At 50.6% G+C, this 12,572-nt stretch overlaps 1 long non-coding RNA gene across 1 annotated transcript in view; it reads left to right on the forward strand.

The window, feature by feature from the left end:
- Positions 1-12,572, forward strand: part of LOC140398815 (uncharacterized) — a 149,477-nt gene that overhangs the window by 10,492 nt on the left and 126,413 nt on the right. Inside the window, exon 2 of the long non-coding RNA XR_011937566.1 lies at positions 9,121-9,211. This is a non-coding gene — a long non-coding RNA (uncharacterized lncRNA). The remainder of the gene's footprint in view (positions 1-9,120; positions 9,212-12,572) is intronic.

The following is a 12,572-nucleotide window of genomic DNA, read 5'->3' on the forward strand; positions in this document are numbered from 1 at the left end:
CAGCTCAGGGCACAGAGCTCATAGCAAGCCACTCAGACATCTATCATGCGCTGAGTGCCACTACAAGATAGTATTAGGAAAAGGTCCACAGATTCTAGGGTTATGATCGAACCTCAGTAACCAGTTTACCACTGTAAATAAATGTTAGTAATAAAACTGAGATGTACCATTCGCAACCGTGTTGGTTCGTCTGTGTAGCAGAGTACCCAACACATCATAGTACCAGGAGTAACTGTGGGACCTACCTACAAATCCTCCGGAATCTGCCATCCTGCGCCATGGACACCGTCAGCACACCGCAGCCGCTACAAGTCGCTGGAAACCTCGGCGTTAATTGGAAGCTGTTCAAACAGCGCTTCCAGCTCTTCCTGGAAGCCAATGAAAAGGAGAGCGCTTCGGACACCAGAAAGATCACCATCCTCCTCTCCACGGCAGGTCAACATGCCATCCATGTGTACAACTCCCTGGTGTTCGCGGAAGGTGAGGACAAGACCAAGTACAAGACTGTCCTTCTCATACTCGACCAACACTTCACCGTCGATGTCAACGTGAGTTTCGAGAGGTATCTCTTCCAGCAGTGCCTGCAGGGTAAGGATGAGCCCTTTCAATCCTTCCTTACGCATCTCCGTATCCTCCCGCAGTCCTGCGGTTACGACACCACCTCCGATTCCATGATTCGGGACCAGATCGTTTTTGGGGTCACCTCGGGCACCCTACGCCAGCAGCTCTTAAAAATTAAAGGCCTCACCCTAGCCTCTGCAATCGAAGCCTGTGTCCTGCATGAAAACGCGACTAGCCGCTACTCCCAATTTCAGGCGGCCGAATCGGCGCAGCAGGCGTCCTTCGTGGCCGGATCGACGAGGCAGGCGTCCTACGAGGCCGAATGGGTCCAGGCGATCGAGTTCCTCCCGGCCCGCGGCCCGGACGAGGGCGGCCATTTCACGCGCTTTTCGAGGCCTCCCACGTTTGTGCGCGCCAAAAACGACGTCGACACTGAGGGACTGATGCGCAAGACCGAACTGCGCATGCACGGTGGCGCAACGAACGCCATGATGTCACAACGTGGGGCAACTGCGGAGCCGCACATTTAAAGCGGCAATGTCCCGCAAGAAACCGACAATGCCTCCGCTGTGGCAAGATGGGCCACTACGCTGCCTGCTGTCGAGCAGCTCAACCTGCCCAATGTTCCCCAATTCCGACAACCTCGCAGGGATGTGCGGACCATTCAGCCTCCTTACTACGAGTCGTGCCCAGACGATATCCAGACCAGTGACACAGACGACCGGGACGCCTTCCGTCTGGCGTTCATTGATGGGAACCGGATGTCTCCAGCCAGGACCCACAAGCCGTTGCAAGTGAACACTGTCAATCCAGCTGATGAATGGTGTACCACCCTAACGGTCAACCAATCACCGATAACATTCCGTCTGGACACTGGCGCCTCCGCCAACCTCATAGCATAGTCAGCCTTCTACGCCATGATGGTCAGACCACCAATTCGGCCATCCCGTTGCAAGATGGTCGACTACAATGGGAACGTTATCCCGGCTATGGGATCCTGCCAGCTCCAGAAGACACACAACACACACACGGCCACACTCTCATTCGAAATAGTCGGATCATCAAAGGACTCCCTGCTAGGCGCACAGGCATGCAAGGTTCTCCACCTCGTGCAACGAGTCCACGATCTGTCTCCAGAAGGCACATCTGACTTCCCAGATGCAGAATTCAGGGCACAGCTCCAATCGCTCCTCGCCCACAACCAGGAGGCATTTGAGGGCATTGGGAACACTGCCCTACACCTACTGAATTCGGCTCAAAACGGACGCCACCCCGGTCATTCAGGCAACTCGCAGGGTCCCAACTCCACTCAAAGACCGCCACAAGCAGCAGCTGCAGGATCTCCAGGACCAAGGGGTGCTATCCCGGGTCACGGAGCCCGCGCCATGGGTCAGCTCCATGGTGTGTGTTAAGAATCCCTCCGGCGAGCGAGGTAGTGCTCAAACATGCCCTGTCTACCCTCCTGTGACTGTAGCAGAACTCACAGCACTACTTTGCACAAGAGTAGGAGTATTCTATCCAGTGTTGTGGCCAATATCAATCCCTCAAACAAAATAATTTTTTTTAAAGATAATCTGCTGATTGGTCAAGGGCCCACCATCAGTAATGTGACAACGATGACACTACGAAAGTACTATTGGCTGTGAAGTGTTTTACAATGTCCAAAGATGATGAAAGGTGCATATAAGTTTTTTTTGTTCCTTTCTTTCTATTCCTCTTTGCTTTCTTCCTCTCACTTTTTGTCAAAACTATGTTTATTCCCAGAAAAGGACTATTTTTGCTGAGATACCCATTTGGCCCAGGACAGGCAACATGTGTCAATGTTGATGCTGGGAATGGGGCAAAGGAAATGGAGTGCCAGGGCAGCAATGGCAGCAAGTTTAAAATAAAGTGCAACAGCAACTTACATTTATATAAAATCTTTAATTACCTTCCGGGAGTGGGTGCAGCCAGATCTGCAAGGAACATCTCTACTCGGAGGATAAATACAGTGCGAGGCTCGGGGCTTTCATGTACCCTCCGGGAGCAGAGACAGCGGGCCTGTGAAGGACATCTCTACTCAGGCAGAGGGTAAATACAGCGTGAGGCTCGGGGGCCTTCACACAACTTCCAGGAGGGGAGACTGCCGGACTTGCGAGTTACACCTCTACTCGGGCAGAGGATAAACGCAGTATGAGGCTCGGGGCCTTCACGTACCCTCCGGGAGCAGAGACAGCCGGATCTGTGAGATACACCTCTACTCGGGCAGCAGACTGAGTTTGAAAAACAATCCAGGAGTGATGTCACAGGAAAGTGGTAAATTCATTGGTTGCTAAGTAACTGCTTATTTGAATTACCTATTCTAAGTTGCTTTCACATTAAAGGTAAAAAGGAGAACTATTTTACAGATTTAAAAAATTAAAAACCAGTTGGAATTTTTTTTTTTTTAATTAAAAGCTATCTAAAAAAAGTAGAGATGCAGGGTCAGGTGATGTGTTGTACCTGCATAATATGGCAGCTGTTGAGCCCCATTGTGGTTCCGAGTGAACATATCTATGGCAAGTGTTGGTTGCTCGAAGAACTTCGGCTCAGAGTTCATGAGCTGGAGTAGGAGCTTTGGACGCTGCGACACATCAGGGAGGGGGAGAGTTACTTGGATGGTGTGTTTCATGAGGCAGTCACACCCCTTCGATTACCTACCTTGAATTTGGCCAGTTATCAGGGACAGGAGGTTGTGACTATGAGTGAGGCAGGTATAGGGATTCATGAGGTAGGGTTGCAGAAACCTCAGCTCTTATCCTTGTCCAACAGGATTGAGATTCTTGCTCCCTATGTGGACGGGAATGCGGACTGTAGGGAGGATGAACAAATTGACCACAATACCGTGGTCAGGAAGCCATTAAAGTGGCGGGAAAAAAAAAATTTTTAGACATAATCAGGGATAGTACAGTTAGTGGCATAGACACTGGGCGCGATTCTCCGCTCCCGCGACTAAGTGTCCACGCCATCGTGAAAGCAGTCGAGGTTCACGACGGCGTGAAACATCCCCGATCTCGACCGATTCAGGGCCCGAAAATGGGCTAGGATCGGGGCCGCGAGAAACTCGGGAGGCGTGTCGCTAAAGCAGCGTCATCAGCACGCTCCGGGCATTGGCGCCGCATAAAAGCGCCACCGCGTCATCCGCCGCCTAACTGGCGTCACCCGCGCATGCGTGGTTGCCTTCCTCCCCGAGGCCTCCCTGCAAGAACATGTCGGATGGATCTTGCGGGACGCGGAGGAAAGGAGGTTCTCCTTCAGATAGGCCGGCCTGCCGATCGGTGGGCACGATCGTGGGCCAGACCCCTTTTGAGTCCTACCCCGGTGAAAGAACCCCCATAGCCCCCCCACAGGCCGCCCCCCCCCCCAGCATTCCTGTGCTGTTCCCGACGGCAGCAACCAGGTGTGGATGGCGCCAGCGGGAAGCTGTCGTTTTGGGCAGGTTGCTCGGCCCATCCGGGCCTGAGAATAGGGGGGGTGGCGGAGAATCGTCTTTTTGGGTGTCTCGGGCGATTCACCGGACTGTGCCGCGCAGAACTAGATAGTGCCGATCTCGCCGCTTGGGTGCATCGCGGGAGGGCGTCAGACCGGCATCGCGTGAAAAAATGGCGCCCCAGGCGATTCTCCCAAACGGCGCGGCATCGGAGAATCGCGCCCACTGTTCTCTGTTACCAGAATCCGTGAGTTCCAAAGGTTGCGTTGCCTATGTGGTGCCAGGATTCGGAATATCTCATCTGGGCTGCAGAGGAACAGGGGGCGTCATTCTCCGACCCCCCGCCGGGTCGGAGAATGGCCGTTGGCCGCCGTGAATCCCGCCCCCGCCCCCGCCAAAGTCTCCGCTCCCGGAGATTGGGCGGGGGCGGGAATCCGGCCGCGCCGGTTGGCGGGACCCCCCGCTGGATTCTCCGGCCCGGATGGGCCGAAGTCCCGCCCAGAAATTGCCTGTCCCGCCGACGTAAATCAAACCTGGTATTTACCGGCGGGACCAGGCGGCGTGGGCGGGCTCCGGGGTCCTGGGGGGGGGGGCGCGGGGCGATCTGACCCCGGGGGGTGCCCCCACGGTGGCCTGGCCCACGATCGGGGCCCACCGATTCGCGGGCGGGCCTGTGCCGTGGGGGCACTCTTTCCCTTCCGCCTCCGCCACGGCCTCCACCATGGCGGAGGCGGAAGAGACTCTCCCCACTGCGCATGCGCGGGAAACTGACAGCGGCCGCTGACGCTCCCGCGCATGCACTGGGAAACTGACAGCGGCCCCCGCGCATGCGCCGCATTTCCGCGCCAGCTGGCGGGGCAGTAAACGCCATTTCCGCCAGCTGGCGGGGCGGAAATCCCTCCGGCGTCGGCCTAGCCCCTCAATGTTGGGGCTAGGCCGCCAAAGATGCAGAGACTTCCGCACCTTTTTGCCGGCGCGATGCCCGTCTGATTGGTGCCGGCTTTGGCGCCAGTCGGCGGGCATCCCGCCGTTGGGGGAGAATTTCGCCCAGGGTCAACGGCATAGGTAGAACAAGGACGGAGGTGCTGCTGAGGTAATATGAGCAGCTAGGGGCTAAATTAAAAAAGCAGAACCAAAAATGTAATAATCTCTGGATTACTACCAGAGTCACAAGCTAATTGGCACAAGGTCAAGAAGGTTAAAGGGGCAATGGATGGCTCAAAGTTTGGTGTGGGAAGAAGTGGGTTTGAATTCATGGGACATTGACGTGGGAAAGAGGGAGCTTTTCCGATCGGATGGTCTTCACCTGAATCAGGCTGGGACCAGACAAATTGCATACCTTGGGCTGTAAATAGGGATTTGAACTAAATAGTTGGTGGGGGGTAGAGGGGGGGGCGAGGGGAGTGGGGGAAATGGTCCAGTTACATGGAAAATTAGAAAATCAGTGTTAAAGAAGAAAGTAGGAATGCAGATTAATGATGAGGTGGATTGTTACCAGAAAATAAAAGGAAGAGACAAAACATGTGAACGTCATATTGCACCAAGGAACTGTACAAGATTGGGAAATTTGATAATAGAACAAACTTAAAGGCTTTCTGTTTGAATTCACAAAGCACTTGGAACAAAATGAATTAGTTAACAATGCAAATAGGGACAAATGTGATTTGGTGGCGATTACTGAGACATGGTTACAAAGAGACCAGGTCTGGGAGTTGAATATCCAAGGGTACTCAATATTTTAGAAGGATAGTAAGGAAAAGGAGGTGGTGTGTCTTTGTCAGTAAAGGAGTTGAGAAATAATATCGGCATTGGAATCAGTTTGGGAAGAAATAAGAAATAGCAAAGGAAAGAAGTCCCTGGTGGGAGTAATCTCTCGGTCCCCAAACAGTAGTTCCACAGTGGAGCACAGTATAAACCAGGAGTTCCTGTAGATGTAGTATATCTGGATTTCCAGAAGGCATTTGATAAGGTGCCACGCAAAAGTTTAATACACAAGTTAAGATCACATGGGGCTAGGGGCCGCTTATTAGCTTGGATAGAAGACTGGCTAGCCATGAGAAGGAAGGAGTCAGGATAAATGGGTCGTTTTCTGGTTGGCAACATGTAACTAACTAGTGTGGTGCCACTTAGTTCAGTCCTCAGGCCCCACCTATTTACATGATCTATTAATGACTTGGATGCAGGGAAAGAAGATATTATAGCCCGAGTTGCAGGCAACAGTAAAATAGGTGGGATAGTAAGTTGTAGTGAGGAAACAATAAATTTTTAATGGATTAGGTGAGTGGGCCAAAATTTGGCAAATGGCATTTAACATAGTTAAGTGTAAGCGTAAAAATGGAGAGGCAACTTATTATCTAAAAGGAGAGAAATTTCAGAGTGCTTCAGTGCAGAGAGATCTGGGTGTCCACGTGTATGAATTGCAAAAAAACTAGTATGAAGCTACAGGAGGTAAATAAGAAAGGCAAATGGAATTTTGGCACTTATAGCTAAAGGAATAAATTATAAAAGTAGGTAAGTGCTGCTACAACTGTACAAGGCTTGGTGAGACCGCACCTGGAGTGCTATATACATTTTTGGGCTATTGAGGAAGGATGTAGTTGCATTAGCGACAGTTCCGAGGAAGTTCACTATGTTAATTCCAGAGATGAGGGGGGCGATTCTCCAATATGGAGCCCAAGTGTTCACGCCATCGGGAACGCAGTCGCGCTTCACGACGACGCAAAACGGGCCTGGGTATGACCGATCCTGGCCCCTACAGGCTACTCCCACGGTGCCAAATGGGCGCCGCGCCAACCCGCGCATGCGCAGTTCGGACGCGCCAACCTGCGCATGCGTAGGGGACTTCTTTAGCGCGCCGGCCCCGACCAACATGGCGTCGGTGTTCAGGGGCCGGCCGTGCCAGAAAGTAGGCCCGGGGGGTGAAGAGGCCGGTCCGCCTATTGGTGGGCCCCGATCGCAGGCCAGACCCCATCGGAGGCCCCCCCTTGTGAAGGTGCTCCCCCCCACAGGCCGCCCCCGACCGTTCTCACAGAGTTCCTGCCGGCAGTGTCCAGGGGTGAACGGTGCCGGCGGGACTCTGTCGTATCGGCATGGCCGCTCGGCCCATTCGGGCCGGAGAATCGGCAGCCCCGCCGATTCCAGCGGCCCGTGGCCGGCGCTGCACCAATTGGCGCACCTTGGAGAATCGCGCAAGAGAGTCGTGAATCTATGGAATTCACTACCCCAAAATGCATGGCTGCTGGGACATTGAGTAAATTTAAGGAGGAGCTCGATAGATTTTTAAATAGTAATGAGCTGAAGGGTAATGAAAAATGATTAGGAAAGTGGAGTTGAGGCCGAGATGAGATCAGCCATGATCATATTGAATGGCGGAGCAGGCTCGAGAGGCTGAGTTGCCTATGCCTCCTCCTAGTTCTGATGTCCTTATCTTCTTAATGCAGGAAACATCCCAGGTCACCTCACATGAGTGTTAGCAAGCAATAATTTAGTCAAAGGATAAAAAAGGGAAGACTATCTATACACCGTTTTTCACAACCACTGCATGTCTCAACGCAATCCTAACCAATGAAATACTTTTGATGTGTCGTCCCTGTTAAAATGTAGGAAACACTGCAGACAATTTGCGCACAAGCAGCTTCCACAGACAACATTGTGACAAGGACCAGAAAATCTGTTTTTGTGATGTGGGTTGAGGGATAAATATTGGCCAAAACACTGGAGATAATTCCACTGCTCCTCTTTGGAATAGTGCCATGAGGTCTTTTATGCACACCTAGGCAGGAAGATGGGGCCTCCATTTAACCTCCCATCCAAAATAAGGCACCTCTGACAGTGCAGCACCCCTTCAGTTCTGCAGTGAAGTGCCTTGAAGGAGATATTAGGAGGGTGAGTGTAAATATTTGGTCAAAGAGATAGATTTTAAGGAGGCTTTCAAAGGAGTAGCGCAGGGTGGAGAGATGGATGGCTTTATAGTGGGAATACCAGAGCTTAGGCCCTAGAGAGCTGAAGGCATTCATACAAATGGTGAGATGAAGGAAGTTCGAGATGTGCAAATGTCCAGAATTGGACTGATGCATAGTTCTTGGAAGGTTGATGACATTAGCGTTAGGGGAAGTAGGGTATTGGGGAAAGTTGAACACATGGCTGTGAATGTGAAAATTGAGGCACTGGTTCTATGGGAGCCTATGTCGGTCGGTAAAACACATTGCCGTTCAGTTAACAAGACCGGGCATGGGTAAGAATGCAGACTGAAAAGATTTAGGATTAGTTCAAATTTCTGAATGATGAAAGGTGGCAAGCCGGCCCAGAGAGAATTGGAGTTTTCAAGTTAGGAGTTAATAAATGTATAGATGAAGGTTTCATCAGCAGATAGCTGAGGCAGGAGTGGAGGTCGGTGACAGGAGGTAGAAGCTGAAAGTCTATGTGGTTCATCCAGGACTGGATGTCGGATAAGGGTGTCACACAGAGGCAGTGATGGAGGTGGGCGTTCTCTGCGAGCATCTGAAATCTGACATGATTGGGATGACATCACTGAGAACGGAACAAAGGATTGAGTCTCTATTGAGTCTCATTTTCACATGTGTCCATCTGCAGATAAAAAGTGTTAGATTCTATCAGGAAAGAAGTGAAAGGCCAGCATGGTGGCATGATGGTTAGCACTGCTGTCTCTGAGCGCTTGGGACCCGGGTTCAATTCCGGCCTTGGCTGACTGTCTGTGTGGAGTTTGCACTTTCTCCCGGTGTCTGCATGAGTTTCCTCCGGGTGCTCCGGTTTCCTCCCACAGTCCAAAGATGTGCATGTTAGGTGGGTTGGCCATGCTGAATTGCTTCTCAGTATCCAACGGTTAGGTGGAGTTACGGTGTTACAAGGAAAGGGTGGGGGATTGGGCTAGATAGGGCCAGTGCAGACTTGATGGGCCGAATGGCCTCCTTCTGCACTGTCAGAATTCTATGGTTCTACGGTTATGTTCCTCACTTCATTTTTAACTTTTAAAATAAATACATCTTTGGATGTAAAAGCAATCGGTTTAGGACAGCTCTGTTTCACCTGACGTTAAAACAATGGACTGTTGATGATTATTGCTCAACACAACCCCACAATTTTGATTGCAGGTTCCATCCATCCACAACCTACTTCACCCCCTGACTATGCACCCTCACCCCGGATGTGCTTGCATTCGTTCTTGGGATATCAGTGCCACTGGTAAGGCCGTTATTTATTGGCCGTTCATAATTGTCCTTGAGAAAGTGATGGTGAGTCCATTGCAGTCCATGTGGTTATAAATTCACCAGGTTTTTGACACAGTTACAATGAAGGAACAGTAATATATTTTCTGAATTAGTACTGTGTCTTTAAGGGAGGACTGGCAGGTGGTGGTGTTTCCAAATGCCTGCTGCTGCTGTTCTTACAGGTAGTGGAGGTCACAGGGTTAGACAGTGCTGTTATTTTGGCCTGGGTGAGTTGTTGCATTGAATCTGGTAGATGGTACACACTGATGCTCTTGGCATGGGGAAAGTAAATGGTCCAAATGATGGATGGGGCGCGACTTTACCCTGGATAGTGTTGAGCTTCTTATTCAGGGGGTCTATGTGAGGGAGTCTCTGGTGGGTCCCCCTATTCAAGGGGTCTCAAGTGAGTCCTCATATTTCGGATGTCTCGGTGGGGGGAGGGGGGTTGCCCTATTCAGGGGTCTCTGTGAGGGGGGGGGGGCTCTATCCAGGGGTCTTGGAGGAGGGTCGAGCAGGTTGGGTCACTTCCGTACTCAGGACTCAGGAGGGGGGACCCAGAGAATCCGGAGATGAATCACGGTGCAGGGTGGGGGGTTGGGCTGATCTGCGATGTGAGAGGGTTGAGGGTAGTTTTCATAGATTTCATAGAATTTACAGTGCAGAAGGAGGCCATTCGGCTCATCGAGTCTGCACCGGCTCCTGGAAAGAGCACCCTACCCAAGCCCACACCCCCACCCTATCCCCATAACCCAGTAACCACACTCAACACTAAGGGCAATTTTGGACACTAAGGGCAATTTATCACGGCCAATCCACCTAACCTGCATGTCTTTGGTCTGTGGGAGGAAACCGGAGCACCCGAAGGAAACCCATGCACACACGGGGAGGATGTGCAGACTCCGCACAGACAGTGACCCAAGCCGGAATTGAACCTGGGACCCTGGAGCTGTGAAGCAATTCTGCTATCCACAATGCTACCGCGCTGCCCACATTTTGCAATGTGTGGGGGCAGGGGGAGGGGGTGTGGCCAGCCACAGGACCTCACTATCTAGCCGTCCGCTCAAAATGGCAGCCCGACAGCGGGACTCCCTCAGGACTCGCTGGAAATCCTCACCATGATTGGGAATCACTTCCTGATTGGGAGTGCAAATCAGTAGCAATTCAACTTGGTTGGGACAACATAGTCTCCTCCCGAATGGAGAATGCTGCCCAATATCTGTGGGTGCTGTGAGTTGCTATGTTCGTTTTTTGAAAGACGTGCCTTGTCTCTGCTGCTCACTGTACAGGATGGCATTATTCATTGATTTGTACAAAAACTTTTTTTTAACATCTTATCACTTTTATAATATGAACCTTTGAAGGTTTTGTTATTTACTGTCTAGGGTCCACACATGTATGCCTACCCTCCAACAGCAAGACATTCAAGGCCTTCTCGAAGTTCCTGCGCTTTCTTTGTCTAGCTTTTTGGCAACAGTAAAAATGCTGCACAATTTTTACTTCGTTAAACCAATTAACACCTAAATTTCTTCATTAAATGGGTCACTTCTTTTACACCATCACACCCAAGTCTATTTGAACATCAACACTTACATGTTTTACACCTATTAAAAAAATTCTGCTTTTCTATCTTATGACCAAAGTGAATAACTTCACACTCCTGGCATTATCCTCCATCTGGCATCTTGTGGCCCACTCACTTAACATGTCTATATCTCTTTGCAGCCTCTCTGTGTCTTCCCACAGCTAACCTTCCCACCTAGCTTGGTATCATCCCACCTAGCTTGGTATCATCAACAAACTTTGAGACGACCCCATGATGCAGGAGTGGGAATAACTCCTTTTCCACAGGCTCTGGTGGCTACTCATTTCTGCAGCTGTTCCCACCCTGTGACCTGGGTCCCCTTTGGTGGTTGATTTCTGGGTGATTGGGCCTGGATTGGCTCGGCTGCTGCCTGGGTGTCCCAGGCAGCATGATGCCATCCTGTTCTGCCTGCTGCCCATCAGATGTGTGGATAATTTCATCAGTATCAGCCAAATCAGATTCACCACCATTGTCACTTGATCAAAGTCTTTCAACATTTCTTTCTTTGAGTCACTTACCGCCCAATGAGTTTCCTACTTCCCACATGCCCTACCATTGGCATCTTATGTGCTATCTGCAGTACTTCTCTCAGACTCTCTGTAATCATGGGTGAAGTTACAACCTTGACTCCTGCCAAATCATTCCCCAAAGTCAGTCTACTCCTTCCAGTGTGAATTCCTTAACCACTCCGACAGTGATTGAACATGACACCTAAATCAGTTGTTTTCAAACGTTTTTTGCCCGGGACCCATATTTACCAACCAGCCTTCCCTCAGGACCCACACCGGCTGACCTTCGTGACCCACACTGGCCGACCTTCGCGACCCATCATTTTCACTTGTCTTTAACGTGACAGGTGAACCTGCTTGCTCCTCACAATCTCACTTGCTTTGTCATTCAATGTTACGTTTCTGCTAAGGACTTCAGCTGATGAGTTAAGATCTCACTGCATTCCTCGAAAAAAAGTCAAGATGCTTGCCCTCGAAACTGACATGCTTAATCTTATAATGCCTTTGAAGTTTTGTGAGTTTTAATCTTGCTTTGCCTGTGCGTCCCTGCATATAACACACATGAACTTTGAACCCTGATTTGCAGTGACACAATTAATAAACCCACACCTCAAGTGATCATATTTATGCTGCTTTGTCCTGTTTTCAGCTACTGCTTCATGGGTTGTTCACCAGAGGCCCTGGATCTCACACCAGCACTGCAAAATGGAGTAATATCTCTTGCAACCAAAACACATGACATCAGTGGGACTTGCTCTCTGCTGCCTCTCTAGGCAGGAAGACTCCAACGATTTAAAAAAACGTCCTGGGTCAGCACGCTGACGTCAGGAGGAGGCATTCCATCCCGCTGCGCTGTGGGCCTATGCATTATTGACGGAGCATGCATATGGAGAACGGATGGCATTCTGAAAGCTGGTCACGGTGGATATTTTTAAAGCTTGTCATGCCGTTGGGCACTACTTATACAATCGGGGATGCTGCAGCACATGGCTCCGCGACCCTACCAACACGCACCCGTGACCCACCCACGGGTCACGACCCTGGGTTTGAAAATGACTGCATTAAATCACATTCGAATTGTACTTTATACAATGGAACTGGGATACAATTTTTACCTATCCCCTTCACTAATACCTCAGCTTTCATTGAGCTCTCTGGAGGAAAAACCAAATCCTGCTCGAGTCCGAGAATTTGAGTAGCACCTGTGTCCCTTAAGATAGTTATGCGTTTGGCCACATTAGTTG

This window comes from Scyliorhinus torazame, chromosome 22, assembly GCF_047496885.1.
Source record: "Scyliorhinus torazame isolate Kashiwa2021f chromosome 22, sScyTor2.1, whole genome shotgun sequence".
NCBI lineage: Eukaryota > Metazoa > Chordata > Chondrichthyes > Carcharhiniformes > Scyliorhinidae > Scyliorhinus > Scyliorhinus torazame.